The sequence below is a fragment of the Quercus robur genome, chromosome 12 (assembly GCF_932294415.1).
Source record: "Quercus robur chromosome 12, dhQueRobu3.1, whole genome shotgun sequence".
NCBI classification, from domain to species: Eukaryota; Viridiplantae; Streptophyta; class Magnoliopsida; order Fagales; family Fagaceae; genus Quercus; species Quercus robur.
In genome coordinates, this window is record NC_065545.1 from 40,682,422 (window position 1) to 40,704,010 (window position 21,589).

The 21,589-nt window shown below is 36.7% G+C and overlaps 1 long non-coding RNA gene across 3 annotated transcripts; it reads left to right on the forward strand.

The window, feature by feature from the left end:
- Nucleotides 1-522: 522 nt before the first annotated feature.
- Nucleotides 523-21,209, forward strand: LOC126708827 (uncharacterized). 3 transcript variants are annotated; one of them, XR_007649276.1, is made up of 5 exons: nt 523-913; nt 4,711-4,837; nt 5,044-5,223; nt 5,324-5,415; nt 20,288-21,209. It is a non-coding gene; the product is annotated as an uncharacterized LOC126708827 (long non-coding RNA). The 3 variants fall into 3 exon arrangements; XR_007649275.1 differs by lacking the exon at nt 20,288-21,209 and adding an exon at nt 8,731-9,070; XR_007649274.1 differs by lacking the exon at nt 20,288-21,209 and having other exon boundaries at nt 5,324-7,240.
- Nucleotides 21,210-21,589: the final 380 nt, after the last annotated feature.

The window sequence follows — 21,589 nt, forward strand, 5'->3', positions numbered from 1 at the left end:
AAAACCTTTAAATCTATGATTTGTTACGAAAATATTATAAAAATATTATAGATGTATAATATTCTGAGTCCAAATCTTCTATCTCATTTTTTATATTCCATTTTATATTCTACCAATAAAAACATGCCACGTGTACACCTAATTAATTAAATACTACTATATTATTAATTAATAGTAGTAATATCCTTCACAAATGCTTGAAAAGTTATCGATAGGTCCTAAACGTGAGTCTCCTCTCACATACGAGAGGTACACACGTCAATGTGGGAGGAAACAACACGGCATCATTGTACTACGATTTCGCAACTAACTAATAATTCACCAGATTTAGGCGTGTCTGTAGGCCGACTGAAAAAAGAAGAAAAAAAGGAAAAATAAAAAAATCTTTTCTTTATTTTTCTTTTGGGCCGTTTCAACCAGAAACGTTGGTGGATGGTTAATCTCCACGTGTCAAAATCAGGTTCGTCTGTTTCCATTATAAATAACCCCTTTAAAAAAACAACTAAACACCCCAAGCCCATCTATAGGGTTAAACTTAAAAACATAAAAACTCAAAATCCATCACCATTTCCCAAAATACTATCAACAGAGGAAGGAGGTAGAGAGAGAGAGAGAGAGAGAGAGAGAGAGAGATTTGATTCAGTTACCGGCGGTCTCTAATTCGCTTGGTGCAGGTCGGGAACTACTTCGCTTCGCTTGTTAAAAATGGGAGTTTCATAATATCACTTATATATAATAAAAATAAAAATAAAAATATATAGATATAGATAGCCAGTTGGCGTTTTGGGATTGGTTAGGGAGCGAATTGGATCCCGCCTTGCATCAACTGAATCGGAGACCGCGGTGAAGAAGAAAGATGTTTTACAGGTTGCATGGATCTCGCCTTTTTCCCTGGCTCATTCTCAGATCTCAGGTCCGGTTTTTCTAATTTTTTTTTTTTTTTTTTTTTTGTTGTTGTTTTTGTTTTTGATAGATACTTAAAGATTTGAATCTATCGCGTTCGCTCTATGATGATTACTCTCTCGTCAATATAAGACGCCAATTAGTTTTTAGCGTAGACCGGATTTGAATCCGGTCTCTTGACTCTTGTTACCATGTTATTTATAACCATTCAGATTCCAAGTCTCTAGATTTTGGACCTCCTTTTTCTATAATTAGAAACATTTTGATTTACTAGTAACGGTAAAAGTTCAGTTTTTACATTTTTATTTTTATTTTATTTTATTTTATTGATTGTTTGATCCAATATTTGCTATTCTTGTGGATCCAGTAACTTAATCATTTTTAACCATTTTAAGTATTTTTTTTTTCAAAAAAAATATTTAAAATTTTGGGGTGAATTACATACAGGTATTTAGGTGTAGTATATCAGATTTGCTAATTAAATTCAAACACGTAGCGGCATTGAATTTAATTGTCTTTGAAAAATATAACAGTGTTTGTGCTTTGTTGATAATTGCGACAATGTGTTTGAATTTGGTTTGGTTGGATTACCTAAAAGTACGACGCCTAAGGAACTGTACTTGAGTTTCGGCCTTCGTTTTTTTTATGTGAATCTATTTATTGTCTTAGTTGAATTTCGTTTTGTAATTTGGTTTCAATTTGATGTAGTATTTATAGTTAAAAGTTGAGAATATTTGAGATATGGCATTGTACTAAAACTTCAATTTCAAAATTTGAGTGTTGGAATTTCCAGTTTATTTTGTCAATTTGTTGATACATGCTTTGGTGGAATCATCAAATAATCATGTTGTAATATGATAATGACAGGCTTTTACGTCTAGTTGACCTGATGTTGTATGTTTTAAATTTGTTTTGGGTGTGAAACGTAAGCAAACAATGCTGTGAGTACAACTGTAGCTTTTTTTTTTTGGAGACTTAAATACATGCTTACATTATGGTCTTACATGGTGCACTTTTGTTATGCATAAAACTTATGCTTGTGCTTGCATAAGATATTCTATCAATTGCAAGGCTGCACATTGACTGAATTGTATAACTCAGAGAAAAGGATATACTGTGCTTGTGGTGCTTTATGTTCTCAGCATCTTTTTCCATTTCCCCACCTGCAGTGGCCTGAAATTTTTCCCGTTTTAGATTTATGTGCTCGTCTTTCTTTCTTTTTCTTTTTGTTGGATATTTTTGTTTTTATATTATTTTTTCATTATATCAATTATGATGATTATATGTGTTGCACATGAAATTTTACCAACTGACTAGTTTGGTTATTGACTGGGTGCATCTAAGTTGTGCGCAGTTGGATTAGGTGTGCATCTTCCTAAATTTGGGTTTTCACTCTTATTTTATTTATTTTATTTTAAATCATGGATCACAATATACCGCACTTGTGGTGCCTCGTATTCTTGGCATCTTATTAAACTTTCTCAGAGGCAATAGTGCACTGCGCTTGGAATGCCCTATATTCTTGGTAACTTATTGAACTTTCCCAGATGTGACAGTACAAAGTTCTTTCTTCTTCCTTTGAATTTCCCATTTTTGATATTGCAGGTCTTTCCTTTCTTTCTGTGTATACGTTAAATTAGTGCTTTCCATCCCTACTTCATATATTCTCTCCTTTAATCATTGGGACAGAATATTTTGTAGAAATACAAAGTTGTTCACCAAATGATGCTAGTCAAGATGCTTATTGAAAAATAATTTTTCATTAATGCTTTAAGGGAAAAGATATAGATTCCCATCCAGATGTTGTTTTCAGACACTAATCTGTATATTGAAGAAGGCAATCCATTCATAATTAATCCACTAAGAAAAAAGTTGAAAACTGAGATGTTGCAGGCATAGTTTTGATACCTGCCCGTATTTTTCTTAGGCACCATGGGCTTGTATCAATGATTATAGGCATAGATTCTCTATTTTCGCTTTGTATATATATATATACATATCATAAGTTGACCAGCAATTCAACTTGGAAACATTGTTCTCAATATAGGTTTGGGTTGTTGAAACTATGTTCTGCATTATGCTAACCATTATTGTTACTATATTATGTTTGCTTATATGTTCTGATTATCTCTCTCCCTGATGCAGATAGTAAACAGTTTGAGGAAAAATAAGATTAAATATGAAAAATTCAAGAATAGTGGTCTAGATATAATGTAGGGCCTTCTTGGCAGTTTTCTTGGGCTACTTTTGTTATAATTAAGTCTTACTATTAAGTTTCTTTAGATTAGAAAGTTGTGGGTTCAGTTTGGAGTATTTTCTTGGACTGCCGCCTTAGGCAAGATTTTGACCCTTGATGGATTGTGGAATAAGGGTTTACCCGTCATGGGTTGGTGTTATATGTGTAAAAGAAGTGGGGAGTCGGTAAACCATCTTCTTCTTCATTGTCCCATTGCTTTTGAGCTATGGTCTATTGTTTGGAGCCTTATTGGTGTGATTTGGGTGATGCCTCAAAGTGTTGCAGATTTATTTGCTTCTTGGCAGGGTCCATTTGGTAGACAGCGCAATATAGACCTATGGCGGGCTGTCCCACATTGTGTGTTATGGTGTCTTTGGCGGGAAAGGAACAATAGATGCTTTGAGGGGAAGGAACGGTCGATTCATGAGATTAAATCTCTCCTCCTCCACTCTTTATTTGCTTGGTGTTCTGTTTTCAATTCTTTTTCTTGCTCTAATTTTTTTGTTATGCTTGATCATTGTAATTTTCGTTCTTGATGTAATCCTTTCCATGTATACTCCTAGTGTACTTGGAGCTTTTGATTTATGAAATATCGTTATTTATAAAAAAAAAAAAAAAAATTAAAATAATTGCAATCTGGTAAATCCTTGATTTTCTGGAATGGGCTGTCATTATTTGTACCAAGTACCAACAACCGTTAGCTTTATTTTGTGTTTGGAGTATTTTTCTTATTTGTAGTCAGTAACATTCATAGAGAGATTGAATGTAATAAAATTCCAGCAACTTATTTTAAGCCTAGAGGGTGTGGTTGCCTTCTACTACCTAAATTGTGATTGCCTAGGAAAACTTAGGTGTGATTGCCCAGGGTTTATCTTGCTTGGTTTCTTGTTCTATTCACTTTTTTATCACCAAGTATCCATCAAATTCATATAAGATCTAATATTTTTTATTACCTAACCCTACCTAAACCCCTAACAACAAACCTTATTCAAGAACCCTTATTTAATATTGTATTCCTAATGATCCTACATCAAAATCAGTATCAGAGCCTTCTCTCTCTCTCTCTCCATGAAAGTCCTCCCTCACTTAAACCAAAAAGGAAAAACAAAACTTGGGATATCTGGTCTAGGTTGATACAAATTTCAAATCACTGATTTATTTTATTGGGAGTTGTATAGCTGAAACCTTTGGATGGGGAGTTTGACTAGACAACTAACTTGGTGGAATAAGGAAGATTCATCGAATGTGTACATAGTTTGTATATTTTATGGGCATTAGGTAGAACCAGTGAGGCTCAACTTTTATTAATAATTAATGAAGAGTAATCATTCTGTTTCTAATTTTTAAAAAGCAAAGAGGACCGGGAACTTTTCATTTTATAATGTTAATTAGTCCATTGTTAAACCAAGCTGATTTTACCTTTTCTATTGTTTTCATTTTCCCCATCTGCTTTGTAACCTGATTTATGTGATCTTTTAATGTAATTTAGTAATGTTGGTCTTCCGCACCTAATTAAACAATAACAATATATCGCATTTAAATCAGTGCCTTTCTTTCTGCACACCTTGCAGGTGCTGAATGCATTGGGGTTCCAGACCATGTTGCTCACTAGTTTTTCTACACATCTTTCATAATTCACCTTGGAATGTTCAGTTATGGTTGGTACCCAAATGAACCTCTCCCATATGAGGCTGAATGGTGAGACCTTGTAACCGACTTTGGGTACATTTACAATTTCTACTTGTCATTATTAAGTTTTTATTTGTTGAGCATAGTGAACATCTCATCATTCTGTAAAGTGTTTTGTATTTTTCATGCAACTTCATCAAGGATATTTCTTTTTTTAACACACAGCTTCTTAGTACTTTGCAAGATGAAGTTTCTTATTTGGTTTTTATGGATAGATTCTGGGGAAATGTTGATATGGCTGTTTAGATGTTATGCTGGAGGTCATGAAACCTTTGTCAACCCATGTGGTACATTTTGAATGTTTAGATCTTAAAAGGGATCACACTTTCTAGCAATTGATGCAGAGAACATTGTTTAGGTGGCAGAATTGCTGAGATCTTTAGTTTACATTTCAGGTTAGTTCTAGATCTATTGTGTTACACCTCTTCTTTTGTTGAAGCATATGGTGTGTACCGGATATACATTTATGATTTGTCTTGAAAATTCCTTATGCAGAAGGCGTGATATGTATTTCACCAACCTTAGAACTGCTTGCTGAAACTTTTGCATCAATTATATCACACAAGGCTGAGCTCTGCTTGACCTAGGTATTCCTATAATTAAGTTTAATGTGCTTCATGATCTTTGCTTTTTCACTGAGGTCTCCTTTAAACAAGAACATGAAGAATCCTTGTTTCAAAATTCCTGCTGTTTATGTGTGTGTGTGTGTGTGTGAACCTTGAATATAACATGTTGCTTATCTTCAAATATCTAGTGACTTTAAAAGTTACTGACTTCTGAGTACAGATTTTTTACAAGAATGTTACAGTTTTTTTATTTTATGTGTACACATCATCCTTGTTTTTCCTTAATATAATGTTGCATGTCTGTAAATATCTAGTGACTTCACGAGTTGCTATGATTTCTAATCAGATTTTTAATAAGGTTACATTTTTTCCCTAGTGACGTGTACATGCCCTTAGAATATAATCTACAACATTTAGAATAGAGTGGCTGATATCATATAATCTAAAAATTATTTTTTCAACCAATGATGTTCCATCTAAATGTTGAAATACACAATATTTAAGAAATATAAAATGAAATGGGCTTTTTTTTTTATATATATTTTTTTATTCCTTCATTTTGGGAAAAAGGGTTAGGGAATTTATGGTTTAATGAAGAAGCAGTAATCAACAAATATAATCATTAAAATTCTTTGATTCCCTTAATTTTATATTTTAAATTTAATTTATGTTAAATAAAAATGAAATTTATTTATATGGCTTAAACAAGATCATGTCAAAATGGGTTAAACTGCATTGACATGAATAATGAAAAAGATCATTTTGGATTGATTGCGGCTTACACAGATCAAAACAAAATTGACCAATTTATTAATCTTGTTAAAGTGGGTTGATCCATTATGACACGAATCTATGTATATAAAATTATGTCTTTGTTTGTGTCATGTTTGCGTGACGTGTTAAACATTGCTTTTTGACACCCTTGCTAAATGGGTTGTGTCATATCCAACTGTGGGAAAAGCTGTTTTAGTCAAATTTGTCGAATCATTTCTCCAATACCCTTGCCTAAATTGTCAATGCATCTTTTCTTGCTTATTATCTAAAGTTACTTTATAGGTTCAAATTGTCAACCAAACTTTTCTCTTTTCCCACCTTCCTTCGATTTTTAGTTAAGTTTTTTACCTGTCAAAAAAAAAACCTGATGGTAACTTTTTTCCCTATTATCTTTGGGCCTATATGGTTTTACCTTACCTTTTTTTTCGTTTATTTTATTTATTTTCTTATGGGGTGGGGGAAGAGGGTGTTGGTTGGAAATTATAGTGATTTATCTTCTTCTGGTGGGTTTAGAATTAAGTTATTATGTTTAGCCAAATGCGCAAGTCTGGACTCATCTGGTGGGTTCTTGTTCGAGGTCAGTAAGGTGATTTGTTTTGTTTAAACTTTGAATTTTAGCTAGCAGGATGGCTCCTCAATCTTGATGAATATTGTGCTAGATAGGGCAAGATATGGTAAGGCAGGGTGTTTTTTTGCATTTTTTTAGCTTGGTTATAGAATATGGTTAAGGAATGCAGTGCAGGACAGATTGCTTTCCATTGCTAATCATATGCAGGAGCTTTAATTTTTCAGACAGGTTTTGTGATGTATGGGATGGGTCTAGTAGAATAGGAATTTTGGTCATGGAATTAAATATCTTATGGGTTTAATTCAAAAGCTTCAGGCCTGGTTTGCAGAAAAAGCAAACCAGTTCAGGGTTTTAAAACGGTCTTGGAAGAAGGCACTCGGCTTGCATACACCCTATTGCCTGACTCTGGTTGGGTTAACAGATTACAATTATATTACCACTTGGCTTGCTTAATATACAAGTTGTAAAGTATTAAAAAAAAAAAAAAAAAACTAAATAACAAAACTGGATTCAATATAGCCAGAAAAAAAAAATCATAATGAATACTTGGGGCCGTCCCTCAACCCATTCCACCAAATCATGAAATGATCAGATTACCTTGATATATTTAGTTCAAGAAAATTCTAAGAAAACGAAATAGAAAGACTCTACAAGTAACTTGAATTCAATAACCTCTACAAGTAATATAGACATGGTTTCTAAACATCTTTCATCTCTATGCTTCCTTGGCCTCTTTAAGGCTGCACCAGCAAGTGCAGACTTTCTTACTGGCAAACAATAAGAAAAAATTGCTACTGGTTTGAATTTGGGTTTGTGGGACTGTCTAGTCCAGAAAGAAATGCATGTAAAACTATGTAGTCTCACTCATCCCTTTTTCAGTAACACACACATACACACACAGATATATATATATATATATATATATCATTCCTTGTTGGCAGGTTGATGGGACCAAAAAGTGTAATACTTTGAGTTAGTTTAGGCATGTGCTTCTTGGTTAATATTGCTGAATTTTGTGCGTTGTTTTAGGGAATTGATCCTGAAATATCTTTCTGTTTTTTATGATTTGGTAATCCTACATTTCTTTTCCCAGTCTAGCATGAGTTATTTTCATCACCTTGTTTTACTTAATTTTTATTATTGTGCAAAAGTACAATTTTACCTGAAACAAGTGATTTTTACAGTTTTTTAGATGAAAAGAAAAAGGTGGAGAAACGGATATAATTGTTTTTCATTAGGATGAGAACAAAATTAGGAAGTATGTCAATGTGCTGGCTTGGTTGTTTCGTTGAAGTGTTATACAAGATACCAAGTCCAATGAACTTTTATTATTTTAAGGTAAATAGTGGGGGAGGGAGAGGTAGAGGTGGGGGCTTCAAACCAATACCAAATCCGAACCCATGGAAACTAATTTATTACTAACAAAGTAATAATCTCGTGTTTTCATGATTTCTGTGGGCTCTCATTATAGTCGTGATTGTTATTGCTATTTATTATCATCCATTGGAGCCACATGGGTTTGGTGGTCAACTGAACCGTTGTATTGTTGATTTATATGTTATCTTTCAGTCCGGTATGGTTTTTTTCTTAAGATTATGAATCATGTTGGCTTGGTGCTGGTGGGCTGCTTTTATTGTGACTTCTGTGTGAGCATGTTCGACTAGGCGTTAAGACTGGTATGTGGATTCTGTTTATGGATGCAAAAAAAATTTAGAGCACATTTTCCTTAGAAAAAAAAAAAATTTGTGCACATTACTGTTCTTCATTATCTGTATGAACTCAAGGTGACCTAGTTAGTGCTGCCCCTGGTTTTAATTCAGTTTGGTGAAGCCAAATTCTGTGATATTTTGCTTTGGATACATGTTGGGGATCAACATGCGGAATTATTGTGGGAGATATTTGTCTTAGAAAATAATGGCATTACCTATCACATCTTTGTCGATTGTTGTTTGATTCCTTAAATTTGTCATGTGAATTGATAATCTTTAATATAGTGATGTAGGGCCCTTGTGAAGAATTTCTTGTTTGTTCCTAGCCAGAGAGGAAAACTAGGAACGTGTGGCATGGGTTATGCCAATGGAGATTCTTTATGACTTTCTTTTTCCACCACCACCTTCCAAGAAATTACAAGTGAAAAAATTATAAGAGTATCAATAATGCAGATATGATGGGAGTGAAGATGACTTGAACATCAAGGAAGCCGAGTATATTATTATGTAGGAAATGCTTTGGAGTCAATGGTTCTTTTGGATTGTGCAACCAAAGTCTATGTTCTGCGTTGGAAATTGTAGGGTTCCTATACATATTAATTCAATATTACAATTCTACCCTTAACACTTTTCCTCAAGTTAAGGCATAGTATGAAGGGGAAAATGGGCATTTTCTCTTAATTTACAAACTATGCAGCAAAATGCTATTGTTTTAAAACTATTTAGCAAAATGTCACTGTTTTTTAAACTTGGTTTTAACAAAATTGAGTTACAGGTGGAATTTAACATTAGCAATGTCGATTTCTATGTATATTTTGCCACTTAAATAAAAAAAAAAAAAAAAAAAATTAAGTGGAACTTGACATTGCTAATGTTGAGTTCTGTTTAAAAATATACATAAAAGATAAAACTTGATTTTGAAGATATCGAGATTTACACAAAACTAGATTTTGTTAAAATAGAGTTTCAATAATATGAGTATTTTTCTAAATAGTTTCAAAACATGAGCATTTTGTTGTATAATTTGTAAATTATGAGCAAATGTTTATTTTCCCCTAGTATACATAGACATAACTGCCATCTTTTTTCTCTTTTTGCTGGTTCTAAGGCCTTGAGATGATTTTTTTTTTTCCTTCGTGCTCTCTTTGTAGCACCGTCCCACTCTACCTCGTGTAGCTCCTCTCCGTATCCTCTTGCTACCTGCAATACTCCTCACCTTATCTTTCCTTACAGATCCCCTAAGGTATCTGTCTATATGTCGTTAGTTTTCTTTTTTGCTAATTACACCCTCATTCCATGGAGGTCTCAGAACTCGTAGCCAGAACAGAAAATTGCTCTTGGATAGACGCCAGTTTAGAGCTCCCTCCAAACCAACAAGACCCAAACACATCTGCCTTCATCCTACTGGGTAAAATCATAACCTATAAGAATTTAGGTACAGCTTCAATCATCGATGTAGTCAACAGAGCTTGGAGACCAACCTTTCAAATCTGGGTTAGTCATTTGGATAAAAATACCTTCATGTTTCACTTTAATCATGAAGCAGATATGACCAATGCCTATTGCAGAAGGCCATGGTTTGTTAGAGGTGGACACCTTGTTTAAAAACAATGGAACCCATCTTTAGCATGGCAAGAAGTACCTTTTGCAACTTCAACTTTTTGGGTATAGGTTTATGGTCTCCCTGTGTTAAGGAGGTCCCCTAGTAATCTCTGAAAAATAGGAGAAAAAGTCGGTAAAGTTGTAGAGATGGACCTTGCTGGCGAGGATAGCGAAGCGTGGAAACGGTTTACTCGTATTCAAGTTGAAATCGGCCTCTAACAACCCCTTATGCCTAACATCTTCCTTCCAAGGAAAAACCTTCCTTATCTATGGATTAGCTTGAGATACGAGAAGTTGGCAGACGTCTGTTAATGTTGCGGTATTATCGGACATGTGACACGTGCATGCTAAGGTAAGACCTTCCTCATTCGTAACCTGTTTGGGCATGATTTTCTTGCATCAGGGCCATGGTTGAAAGCAGAGAACAGCTTCATGCCCCCAGAAATATTCCTTAACTTCAGCAGCCTTTCGCCACCAATCTCCCCCTCGGGAGCAAATTCAAACACAATTGATCCTATCCTGGTGGCATTAGCAAGCAAGGCCATGTTAGCTAGCTAGGACAAACAACACACTCCATGAAATGGCAGCGTACCTCAGGAGTATGACACCAACGTGACAGCGCATTACACTGCAGCCTCCCAAGGTAATGGTGGGGACCAGCAATCATCAGCAGGTAAGCTCATTTGAACACATCAGCAATTTCAACCCAATCCACGTTGAGAACAATTGCCTCTCCTCTCCTAAAGCCCATAAATTGCCTGAAGCCCAACTCCCATCACAAGCCCAAAACCATTTTTCACTCAATGAGAATTTAGAGGACACCGCCCCCCCCCCCCCTTCCCACCTGGCTTCGACTCATCCTTTTTTGGCCTAAAACTAAACAACCCTTCAAGCTCTAATGTTCAACTGGTAACAACGTCTGACCTAATTCATATAAATTATCCTTCACCAAACTCAGCCATATCACATCACCTACATAGACAACGAAACCTAACCCCCCATCTACAACCTCTGATCGCATTGCCACAACCCAGTCAAGATGATCATACCAATAACAACCCATCTTTGAAAAGGAAGGATTCTCGGCATGAACTTGTGTTTCACTCCAAAAGAATCAAAATCACAGACGATGCTTCGGAGGCAGTCATCCTTGATCCTGAATCAGTGACCTTTAACCCCAAATCAAGAGTTGAGCTTTTCAACCTAGAGGAAAGGCAAATTGCATCAGGTAAAGAGACCACTGGCCATTGAGGTAAGTCTATTGAATCATCCAACCCCAGATACATTGATGTTACTATTTCCCCCATTGTTCCCAACTATGATGTTTCATTCTTTAATTCTTCTACTGTGGCTAAGAAGGCGGGCCTTATCAAGCCCCCAACATCCCCATGAAGGTTCTTGGTTGGAATTGTCGTGGCATTTGCAATGCTGTGACAGTCAGAGCCCTTAAGGCTCAAATAAATGGGACTAGCCCAGATTTTATCTTTCTCTGTGAAACGAAGGCGTCGGCCTCTAGGATGGTTAATGTTATGAATTCAATAAAGTTTGTTGATATGCGTGTGGTAGAAGCTAAGGGCTCTACAGGTGGTATTTGTGTCATGTGGAAGTTTGGTCTCATGTGTCAACAGGTGGAGTACAATAAAAACCTTATTACGATCAAGGTCTCTGATTCCATTTGCAGCTGGCTCCTTGTAGGCTTTTATGGCCCTCCTTACCTGTCCAAAAAGCAAAAGGCTTGGGGGAATCTCATGGCGCTTCTTGAGTTGTGCCAACTCCCTTAGGTCTGCATAGGTGATTTTAATTTCACCACAAATGACAATGAAGTTCTTGGAAGAAATAAAGGCGGAGCTGGTTCCTCAGCCACCAATTACTTGAAAGAGCTTATCTTTGAGTTTAGAGCTATTGATCTGGGCTATTCGGGCAATTCATTCACATGGGCTAGAGGAAGTTGGGGATGCTTTGCTATTAAAAGAAGATTGGACAGAGGCATTGCCAGTATATCTTGGAGACTAGCCTTCGCTAAAGCTGTTGTATCTCATCTGGGTGCGATTAATTCAAATCATGCATCAATTCTCCTTAACATAAACCCCGAAAACAACTTCGCCCATCGACCTTTTTGGTTTGAAATGGCGTGGATTAGAGATAATGGGTGCAACTCTATTGTGGAAAAGGCATGAGAGAGTGTTTCAAGTGGCATTGCCTTTACTAAACTGTATAAAAAGCAAGATGCAACAAGGGAAGCGCTCCGCAAATGGAACAAGGAAGTGTTTGGGAATTGTCAGGATAGGGTCAACCGCCTCATGAGAAACATTAATGAGGTCCAAAGAAAGACTCCTTCGGAGGAAAATGGCATAATCGAGGAAACGCTGCAATTAGAATTATCAGAATGGTTAATGAGAAGTGAAATCCTATAGAAGCAAAAATCTAGAGAGTTATGGTTGAAGGAACGGGACAAAAATACGAAATTCTTCCATCTCTCTACCATCATTAGAAGAAGGCATATTAGCATTGATGCGATTAAGTCGAAAGAGGGTCAGTGGGTAACAAGCTCAAATCAGATTAGGAAGTTATTATACTCCTCCTTCAAGAAAATGTTTACGGGAGTGGATGTAGCATTCCCTGAGTAGTTGGAAAACCTTATGCCCAATTGCATATCCGAGGAGGATAACACAATCCTTAGAAGTATACCATCTCTGGAGGAAATAAAGGAGAACTTGTTTCAGATGCATGACATAAAAGCTCCTGGACTAGATGGATTCCCAACGCTCATCTACAAAGAATTCTGGCCCATTATTGGTGACAGTTATCCGAGCTATTACCTCCTTCTTCGAAAATGGTAGAATGTCTAATGAGGTTAATAGCTCCCTCATCATCCTAATCCCCAAAACCCCAAACCCTTCCACAGTTAACAATTTCTGGCCCATAAGTCTCTGTAATGTGGTTTATAAGATCATATCCAATTACTAGTAGCAAAACTTAGACCTCTTTTACATAAGATCATTTCCCCTTGCCAATCTGCATTCATCCCAGGGAGATGGATTGCAGAAAACCAAGTTGTGGTTCATGAGCTTCTACATAGCTTCAAGGTAAAAAAAGTTAAATCGGGTTTCATGGCTATCAAGATTGATCTTCAAAAAGCAAATCAATTGGAGGTTTATCCAAACTGTGCTCTCGAACCTAGGTTTTAATGATACTTTTGTTAACTGGGTTGTGGCCTGTATTTCTTCTGTTTCCTTTGAGGTGCTTGTCAATGGAGGTAAGTCTGATCAGTTCAAACCTAGCACAGGTCTGAGACAAGGTGACCCACTCTCTCCGTATCTCTTTAGTTTGGGTCAGGAAGTACTGTCTAGAATGCTTGACAGGGAGCTTGTCGCTGGTAATATTAGCAGTGCTAAAGCAAGTGTAAGAAGTTTAGCCTTAATGCACGTGATGTATGTTGATGACATCGTGCTATTCTCTAAGGCAATCAGGAACGATGCTAAGATCCTATCCAATTGCCTAGACAAATATTGCATATGGTCTAGCCAAAGCATTAACAAATGCAAGTCCGGTATATTCTTCTCCAAGCACACTACAGACAGTGTTAGAAGATCCATAAAGCAGTAGCTCCAAATGAAAAAAATGAAAAAAGATGCAGTGTATCTTGGCGCCCCCTTATTCTTAACCAAATCACCATCTAAAGACTTCAAATTTCTTGAAGAAAAGCTGGAAGCTAAGTTGTCCGGATGGAGAAGCCGATGTCTTTCTTGGGCTGGGAGATGCAGTCTAATTAACTCGGTAGCCTAAGCCATCCCTAACTACACTCTATCCTCAAAAGCTGTGACAAGTTGGATGCGCTCTCGAGGAGATTTTGGTGGAAGCCCAAAGATAAAGACAGTAGATTTATTGCATGGAATGCCTAGGACAAGTTATGTTGTCCTAAGAAGCAAGGCGGCCTCGGTTTTAAAAAGGCAAAAGATGTTAATTCAACATTACTAGCTAAGCTTGCATGGATGGTGGTTTCTGGGAAGCAAAGCATATGCATGGAAGTCTTGTGAGCTAAGTACAAGGTAAGCAAAAATTGGATTACTAAAGAACCTGCCAAGTTAGCTTCCCCGACTTGGAGAGCGATAGAAGCTGCTAAAAAACTGATTGAGAAGGGCGTTTGCTTCTTACTGGTTGATGGAAAGTTTGTTGATATATGGACTGACCCGTGGGTACCATGGATTGATAATTAGGGATGGCAACGGGTCGGGTTCGGGCCGGGTTTTTCCATACCTGGACCCGACCCGCGGGCCAAGACCCACGGCCCGGACCCGGCTCGTTTGCTAAACAGGTTTTTTTCCCGGGGCCCAGACCCGCCCCACCGGGCTCCACGGGCCCCGTCCAGCTAGGCCAAATTTGGGCCTAATTCTCGGACCAAATCATGGCCCAATCACAACCAATTTTTTTTTAACGCCCAGATGCCAAAAATAGGCCCAGCCAGCTTAAAATGTGAAGGGGAAAAAAATTTTAAAAAAAATCTCATACCAAATCAGCTTGTGTAAAGATCTTGAGTATATGCATATGCATTATGCCATAGTGTAAGATTTTTTTTCCTCTTTTTTTTTTTTTTTTTTTTTTTTTTTTTTTTTTTTTTTGTAAAAAAGAGAGGAAACAAATCAGTTCTTTTTTTTTTTCTTTTTTCTTTTTTTTCTCTTCTTTGTTAATACAAATTTTTCACCATAAAAAAAAAAAAAAAAATACAAATCACAATCCCAAACATGAACAGAAACACAAATCAGCTTGATTTTTTGCTCTTCTCTGTTAATACATAATTTTTTACTATAAGAAAAAAAAACACAAATCACAAACAGAAAAAAAAAAAAAAATAAAACCCTATTTTGATTCTTCTGTATCTGATATCGTCGTCGTCTCGTCGATGTCGCCGAGCAACATACGCGCCATGGCGGCGTGCGCAGCTAAGGCTAGGTTGCATAGATCGTCGGAGGAAGACATCATTGTTTTGATTGACACAAATGACTAGATGAGTCTTACAATCAGCCAACAAGGAAAAACATCCGCTGGGCTTTGAAGGATCTGGTGCGATCGGCTGTGCCTGGAGAGTGAGAGTGAGTCCGCGAGGGGGGCGACGACCATGTGTGAGACGGAGCGTGAGACGGAGCGTGAGGTGTGAGGCCGTGAGACGGAGCGTGGCTACGTGAGGTGTGAGGCCGTGTGCTGTGTAAGGCAGTGAGGGACGAGGGTGAGGACTGAAAAGGTTTGAGCAGAAATGAGGGAGTGAGGGTGAGGAGGCTGGAGGCGTGAGCTGAGAAATGAGGGAGTTAGGGTTTGTGTTCTGTTTAGCTATATATATATAGGGGGGTTTTTTAGTAATTTTATGGTAACCGGGTCTTATCCGGGTCGAGTTTCGGATTTTTTAATAAAACCCGGACCCGACCCGGATCTGCTTCGGGTTTTTTTTTTTAAAACCCATACCCGACCCTATTCTTTATCGGACCGGGTAAAATCCGGCCCATTAGGATCGGGCCGGACCGGGTATCCACGGGTCGGATCTAAATTGCCATCCATGTTGATAATTTCAAGCCTCAACCTAGAGTGGAAGAGTACAAATAGTTCCCCATCAAAGCATTCCGGCTCATTGACTCCACCACCAAATCTTGGAATGTAGGAATGGTAAGAGAAATTTTCACCCATACTAATGCACATGCAATTCTCACCATTCCTATAACTTTTACTCCAAAGCAAGATAGACTTATTTGGGTATCTGATTCCAAAGGTGTTTTTTCTATCAAATCTGTCCACAAAGTTACCTTTAATCATCCCACCAGCAATGATTAATCCCAAACATATTGGACGAAGCTGTGGAAGGCCAAGTTCCCAGAGCGCCTCAAATTGCTTATTTGGAGAATTGGAGCTAATGCGATTCCTACTAAAGTAAACCTGCAAAGAAGAATTCCACATATTGATTCGACCTGTTCTCTCTGTAACTCAGGGGAAGAAACTAGCACCCACCTGTTCTTTGAATGCAATTTTGCAAGAGCTCTTTGGGCATCAGCTTGCTGGGGTCTCAGAATAGATGCTGTTTCTATTAATTCAAATGAAGACATTATCAAAATCATTATGATAGCTCCAAATTCCTTGGTTCCAGCTCATGAGCAATGGTGTATTTCCCTTAATATGGCCCTCATTATTGACAAGATATGGCAGACTAGAAACCTCATACAGTTCTAAGATGGTAAAGTCGATGTCCTCAAGGCCAAGCATAATGTCCAAACAAAATTCCTTAGGATTTTAAAGGTGTTATCCCCGGCCATCCAACCCCCACCAGAGCAAGTTACTGTAAGATGGACCCCCACCTCCTCAAGGCTGGATCAAAGTTAATGTGGATGCCGCATTAAACAGCTCCAGGTGTTGTGGCAAGGGACCATCGTGGTGAAGTCATATTCTTGAGGGGAATAAGGCATCATTTATGTAGACCAACTCAAGCAGAAGTCGATGCCCTCCTGTGGGCAATGAAACTAGTAATCCAAGAGCAATGGAGCATTGTTATATTTGAAGGGGACGCTAAAATCTGTATAGATGCGTTATCAAATTCTAAGCTTATCCCTGATTGGTATTCGACCGCTACTATCAGTAATATCCGTTGTCTTTCTTCTCATTTTACTGCTGTAAAGTTCAGTTGGGTTCGGAGACTTGGTAATTTAGCAGCCCATGAAATTGCTAAATTTGCCTTGAACTCTAATTTAGATTTTTGTTTCAATAATGGAAATCTCCCACCCTCCCTTGAGGCTATTTGTATGGGAGATTCCTCTGTTTGTTCCTTTTCAGTTTAATGGATATGCAGTTTATCAAAAAAAACACAGACATATAGCAAATCCATGCTGGTCTTGCACCCAGGTTTGGTAAACTTATTGGTAACTTGAGTTCTTGTTGCAGCACTTCGAGTTGCAATTATACGACCTACTCTTTCTCACACAAGATGATAACCTACCTATGTATGTTTAATTCACCCATGAAACACATGATTAGAAGCAAAATGAATTGTTGCTTAGTTGTTGCAATATATAGTTATAGAAACTTGCACATCTAATTTTAATTCCTCGAAAAGTTGATTGATCTGCTTGTACTTAGCTAGTTAGGGCTCGTTTGGATTGGTCATCACTCAATACTCAAAACTCATCACTCAAACTCAAAACCCATAAATCATAACCCAAACCTCACTTTTTCTCAAAAACACAAAAACATTTGTTTGGTTAAAAAACCCAATCACATATCTCACCTTTTTAACCCAACTTTTTGCCAAATCTGTGGACCCCACCCACTGACACTACACAGTGGTTCACTAACAGCTACCCGCGTCCCTTTCTTCTATACTACACAGTGGTTCATTTTATCCCATCAAAAAACCCATTTAACGCATCTCATAATACCCATTCACCCTCCCACATCATCGCATGCGTAGATCATCCAAGGTTCTCTTCTTCGTTTTAATCTTATTTCCTTTTTCACTTTCACAATACCCATTTAAGGCACCTCTTTCAATTTCACATTCCTTTTTCAATTTCACAATACCAATCTGCAGAAAACAAAGAGACCCATCTCCTCATGTAGATCACAGACCCATCTTCAGCAAAGTTTGAAGCTTCTATTCTTCTCCAGCAAAAGTTGAAGGCCATCTTTATCTCCATCACCACCACCAACGGCAAACCTAGGATCAACCACAATAAACACTACCAACAGCCACACAAAATTCAACCATCAAACACACTCACAACCAAAAATCCAAACCCACCAACATACAAATGTACAGAAAACACAAAACCAAACCCAAACCCACAAACATAGCAAACCCAACTCAAATCTGAGCCTTCACCGGTGGAATTTGAAACCAGAGTTGCTATAGTCATCGAAGTTCGTTGTGAGGAGTGGTTGGGATTCAGATTGTTGGAGTCATTCAGATCGAGATTCGTTCTTCGTCATCGTTAGGATTCAAATTCGGGTTTGGGGTTTGAGGTCTGAGTGGTTCAGTGGTGGCTTGTGGTAGCGGTTTGTGGAGGAGTAGTTGAGGCTCTGTGTAGAAGAAAAAAAATGAAGAATGAAGAAATGAGGAGAATAGATAGAAAGAAAACTAAAATGAAAGAAAAGAGAGTATGAGAAAGAGAGAGCCGTTGGCTGCAAGTTGCTACCATGACATGACAAGACAAAGCTGTGGGTCCTATAAGTTGAATGAAATTACCATATTGCCACTGAGTTTCAGTTTTCAAGTTTTGAAAACACCAAAAACCTGTTTTCATTTTCCATCACCCACATCCTTTTTTTTTGAGTATTTGAGTCATGAAAACAGTGATCCAAAACTAAGCTAAACAAATGGTCATTCGCGGGACCCACTCGGTTTGGATGATGGATCATGAAAGCTGAGTGATATCACTCAGTTTTCATCCCATCCAAACAAGCTCTTAGTCTCTGCACTTTATGTGGAAAGTTAACTATGCTTTCACTTTTTCAAGTGATCAAATTTTTTCCTATAAAGGTGCAAATATTATATGGTGGATCTTCTATCTGCAATTGATTTGGATCAATTTGAACGAGTTAATTCTTCTCTATTATGTGTGAACATTGACATCCAAAGATATGCCTTTTAATACACTACCGATTTGATGACCTGTGCCTTAAATAGTCACATCAAGATCCGGGGAGTCTTTGTGGGTTTAGCATCTAACTAGCCTGTTTCTTCTAAAATGATAACACATTTTTCTATACAACAAATCAATTCCAAAAAAATAGTGCAACTTTTCCAGATCCTTGGATTGAAACGAACTTTGAAAAAGTGCCTTCAAACTCTGAAATTCCCTTGGAGAGAGAGAGAGAGAGAGAGAGAGATAGAGAGAGAGCATTTTCCAATCAAATAATGATATTTGTCAGAATTTGATGACCTGTGCCTTAAATAGTCACATCGAGATCCGGAGGAGTCTTTGTGGGTTTAGCATCTAACTAGCCTGTGTCTTCTAAAATGATAACACATTTTTCTATACAACAAATCAATTCCAAAAAAATAGTGTAACTTTTCCAGATCCTTGGATTGAAACGAACTTTGAAAAAGTGCCTTCAAACTTTGAAATTCCCTTGGGCATCCACAACAGTAAAGCTAATTTTTTTACTATTTGACATCGTAAAAAACTACTTTATCTATTTTTTATACTCACTTTATAAAACATCCAGTAGTAGTGGATCTATTTTAGCTTTCAACACAATAAAATAATATATCTACTACAATAAAATAATACATCCTACTACAATAAAAACACCGCAAACCGATCAATGACACAATCCACAACCACTGCCAACCAAGAACAACCACCTGCAACCATCCAACACAATAAAATAATATAAATATCACAATAAAATAATATATCTACTATAATAAAATAATACATCCTACAACAATAAAAACACCGCAAACCGATCAATGACACAATCCACAACCACTGCCAACCAAGAACAACCACCCACAACCACTCAACAACAACTAGCAAGCTAAGAACAACCACCCACAACCACCGCCAAAAATCCAAATTAGCCAAAAACCACTACACAAATCACCACAAAAAAAAAAAAAATAAAAAATAAATTCAAATTCAAGCTAACTTGACCAAATTGAAGTGATTTTGATATTTTTTATAGTAATAAAGTTTACTTTTAATAATGATTTCCTTCATTTTGCAATATTTTTTATGAGTGAAATTTTTTTCATTTCCACCATTTTGAGTCAGAGAGAAAGAAAGAAAGTGAGAGGAAAGAAACAGTAGTTGAAGCTTTGGAGCTAGGGTCCGTTTGATAATGTTGTTCTAATAATGTTGTTTGTATTTTTTGGAAATATGTGTGGGTAAAAAAGTGTGTGGAAAGACATGTAATATTGTTTAAAAACTGAAAACATGTGTTTAAACATATGTACCAAACGGGCCCATAGTACCAGTAATAGTTGTGACTCTGATATTTCTCGTGATTTGCATTTCAACCCCTTTTTTTTACTCTCTCTCTCTCTCTCTCTCTCTCTTCATTCACTGCTTTCTCAACCTCTAACCAAACCCACTTTGCTTTCTCTCGTGAGCTCTAACCAGTAACCATCTTCAACAAAAATCAAAACCCTAGAAGAAGAACAAGCTTTTTGTTTGTCTATCCCTTCCAAAAAAGTTTGTCTTTTTTATTGTTTTTGAAGCTTTCTTTGTTTCCATTGCTTATTGATCACTCTGTCTCTCAGGGAGGTGGGTCAGCGGTGTGGAGGACTGGGCGAGATGGGTCTCGGTGATGAGGGAAAGAGAAAAAAAAAAAAAGAGAGAAGAAAAAAGGAAGAAAGAAGAGAAGCCGGAGAGAGAGAAAAAGAAAGAAAAGATAAAATATTTTTTTAATGAGAGAAGAGAGAGAGTTTAATAAAATACTATTATTATTTTTTTATAGCTATAGCACTATTGCTGTAGCATGTATTTTAAGTATTAGTGGTGCTAAAAATAGCAATATAGCTATTTAGCACTACTATTGCTTATTACCGGTAACAATTACATCATCAATATGCACACTTGACAAGATCTTTCTCTTTCAAAGTTATAGGAAATGGTAATGTGATAAGATTGATAACATCAGAGCATTTGCATCAAACAATGTGAAATAGAAAAATGTATCAATTTAACACATTCAAACTCCAAAATCATTCACATTTGTTAAGTTAAAAATGTGTAAATTTGCAAAGTTACTACAATAATTGTGTAAATTTACGAAGTTACTACAGTAACCATGTAAATTTACATTGTAATCATTTATTTTGTATTTAGTTTTTTATTCTTTCTTTACGGAGAATGAAGGAATTGAGTAGATAGTGGTTGTTGTGTGTGAAGAAAAAGAAACAATTAAAAAAATTGATATTTTAATTAAATGTAATGTAAAATAAATAATTTGGTATGTAATGTTTTGAAAAGTGAACATGTAAAAATAGAGAAAGTAGATTCTTATAGTAAAATAGACAAAAAATTTACATGAGTTGATGTGAATGCTCTAAATCCAAAAACTATTGCTTTACTACTAAACCAAGCTTTAGGAAATTACTTACGCTCATAAATGGCCCTATGAAGTCTATACACTTTTTTTTTTTTTTTGATAAGTAAAGGAAGATATATAAAAAAGAAGAACTCAGCCCCGTACATAGGAAATGTACTAAGAAGGCAAAAACATCAAGAAACCAAATTACAAAGATCAAACAAAGCAGGAAGAGATAAACAAGAAAAAGCAGGTAAAACTAAGCACCATTCGAGAAGAGTAAGAAAGAAAAAAGACTTAAACTCAAGAATGGACCGTTCACGACCCTCAAAACTTCTAGCATTCCGCTCCCCCCAGATACACCACATCAAACAGTGAGGCACCATCCTCCAAATAACTATATTACGATGACGCCTGAAGTTGCAAGACCAACAGTCTAACAAATCCACTACCCTTTGCGGCATCACCCAGCAAAAACCACCCAAGCAAAAAACCATACTCCACATCTCAAAAGCAAAAGGACAGTGAAGGA